Source organism: Myiozetetes cayanensis, unplaced genomic scaffold (genome assembly GCF_022539395.1).
Source record: "Myiozetetes cayanensis isolate MyiCay16 unplaced genomic scaffold, myiCay2020 scf32, whole genome shotgun sequence".
Taxonomy (NCBI): Eukaryota; Metazoa; Chordata; class Aves; order Passeriformes; family Tyrannidae; genus Myiozetetes; species Myiozetetes cayanensis.
The window spans coordinates 4201686-4204856 of NW_026087544.1; positions in this window are offsets into that span (position 1 = coordinate 4201686).

Below are 3171 nucleotides of genomic sequence, written 5' to 3' on the forward strand. Positions count from 1 at the left end.
GCCCTGTCATGATTCCCTTATTATGTCTAAAACCAATGGATACTGTCTCCTGGCAAGCTTGGAAGCTGGATAGTTCTGTGCTTGTATTTTCTTAGTTTCAGCCCTGTGCCCAGGTGTTCTGATGGATTGTTTTCTCCATGTATTAAACTGTGTAGTGATTATTCCAGGTTTTTTTTGCTTTGGGTTACATTCATCCTTAGATTTTGCTGATTTCTGTTCACTTCATAAAAAAGCAGCTCGGCTGAAGGGTGATACTGAAGTGTCAAAGCACAATCTTCAGTGCTTTTACTGACCAAGTGCTGGGATTAAAGGTTGCATATGAGGTCCAGTGTCTCATATCACACTAGAGAAGCCATATCAGAACAGTTTATCTGTGGGCACAGAGAAGCTGACTTGTCCAGAGCAAAGAATACCTCAGGAAGACAGACTGAGAAAAGTGAAAATACAACACGCAGTGATTCCAAGCCCTGCAAGTAAATTCCCTGAGGAATTGTAATTGCTCTCCTGAAAGGTGTTGCTTACTGAAGGAGAGATGGCAAGGGTGTGGCTTCTCTTTAATTGCATGTTTGAACAAGGGATTAGAGAGTGGAGCAGCAGTGTCTTGTAAGGGATGAAAGGAAAGGGAGAGGGAAAGCACGACTGTTATGTAAACCATCTCTGCCTCAATGTCAACATTTCCTGTCTGTACTCCAGCTGAGGTGAAAATAGTCAAGGCAAGGCCCAGTGAAGTGCAGCCTGATTGCAGGTCTAGGCGTTAGAATGGGATTTCTGGCATTCCAGGCTTTTGGCAGCCCCTCAGCAGTCGGAATGACTGAGTAACCAGTGGGATTTCAGGGGTTTGTCCTTGTCATTCTCCTCCCCCCGCCCCCCTCAACAAAAAAAAAACCACCAACAAACCAAAACTAATAACTACAGTGACGAGAGGATGAGTCCTGTGTTGGGAGATGGAAACTGATTATGATCCACACCTTCATCCTTCTAAAGACTGATCCGTTTACTCCTGCAGGCAAAATTTAACCTGTGCTCCTTAGTCAGACCAACCCAGCAGGAGTGAGGCTGTGGGTGTCAGGCGTGTGGCATTTGGTTAAAGGTGAAACTAAATTGGTTTGATTTGCTTGTCAAACATAAGGATCTTGCTTTTCTTTCCTCAGAGTCCAAAGAGAATTTCAGGTTGTTGCAATGGGTTCAATCCCCCACATGGGCCTTTCATTTAAGAGTTGGACTTGATGATCCTTGTGGGTCCCTTCCAGCTATTCTGTGTCATTCTGTGTGTGTGACTATGCCATTTTCCCAATAAATCTGTTCCATAGCAGCCCTTCCTCCTTGTCTATGATGACCTGTCCTTGTCAAAAGTCCCTCTCCGCCTTTCCTGAGGAAGAAAGTCCCCAGTTGCAGGACTTTTTGAAGAAATGCCAAGTCTTACACATGTTTGGAGTTACCAAATGCATTCAGGAGGCACTTTCAGTTGCAATCCCGTTATGTCAGTGGTAAAACAGTGTCAGTCTCCATAACCTGGCAGTCCTGAGTGAGCAGCAGCTCCATTTTTCTCTAGCCCCGTTGTGTCAGGTATGGGAAAGAGCAGATCTAAAGCACATTTGGTTGTTTGGTCCATTGCTTTAAGACCACTGAAGAGCACAGGTGGGACTGTGCTCCAATTGCACATTTTTCATTGTTTCAGGACACTCTGTGTCCCTGATCTCCCTCCATCCCTCCTGTGATGACAGGGAGGTGGGTGCCACTGCTCTTGTGTCCTGCTGCTGTGTCAGGGCATCTTTTTCCTATGTGATTTCACTCCAAGTGCCCTCAGCCTTCCTCGCCTCCCCCTGCTCCAGAACAAGTTGTTATTTGGAGGATACAGGACAATCAGGAACCTGCCTTTCCCCTTGACCTTCCAGACTGATTAGTCCTGCAAATACCACAAACGTTGTTCTGCAGGGATTAAAACATTCTCACCAGGCTGTTGCTGCCCCACACCATAACCACCTACCAGAGGGGGCTGAGAACTGGTGAGCAGGAGTGCTCTCAGTGCCTTCCACATTCTCCCACCAAGAAGCACATCTTGCCTGGGTTTGGTTAATCCCACTGGCACTATTTTGCCCCAGTGCATTTTCTCTGGAGATCTGCTGCCCTTCTGCGCTGCTTACGTGGAGGAAGCAAATGTCAGCTCTGCTTTTGTCGTTAAAGAACGGAGCGGGAGGGAAGGCAAGGGTGAAAGCGTGCCCTCTAGGATTTGGAAGAGACCAAGCTGAAAAACCTTGATGGTATTTGTTTTGAAACAGTTTCTGCAGTGGAGAACAGCTGCCCTTCCAAAGGAAACAAGAGAATCTGCAGGTTTTTTTTCTTTCAGTGTGCAGGGACTGAAACGCCCATCACAGGCCTCGGGCTCCACTGTGTCTTTTTGGAGATGAATGTTCACAAACACACAGAAATTTTGAACTTAAGGTTATTCTGGGTCCTTGCTAAAACACAGCCTCAGTGGTTTTTTTTTTATTCTTATTTTTTAATTTTCTTCTATGGTGCATGAAAAGACAGGTCCCCATTGCCAAAATACTGGCTTGAGAGAATTATCAAATTTGAATTATAAGCCATGTGAACTTTTAAAATTTATCTGAGTGTATTGACATTTGTAATTCCATCACTCTAATATAGCTCAGAAGTAATGGGCTGTAAAACACCGCTTTATCACAAAAATACACACTTCTAGATTCTATTCTTGTGCAGACAAGTGTTCCACAATAATTCAAAATGGATTATTTTTGCACTGGAAATAGTTTGGCAGTTTTAAAATATGCACTAGAGGTCTTACTAAGAAATTGATCTGGCAATGGAGAACTAGTGTTTCTACCAGGAGCTCACTAAGATGATTAATTATATATTATATGTTTATGGACAATTAGTAACACTGGAAGCAAGTTTTGAAAGTTCTATTTCAGTTTCTTGGTATTTGATCAAAAGATTTCAATTCAAAACAAACCTACAGTAAACTGGCAGGTTTGGTGAGGAAAATGTTCTTGTGGAAGAGAGGAATACGTGTGAAAACTGTGTGAAAAATGCTTCTTTTAGTGGAGAGCTTGTTCAAAGGCCCTGTGAGCATTTCAGAGTCTTAGGGATGAATGAGAACATATTTTCGAAGGGGCTCTCCCAGTAAATAAGTCACAAGAACACAAAAGG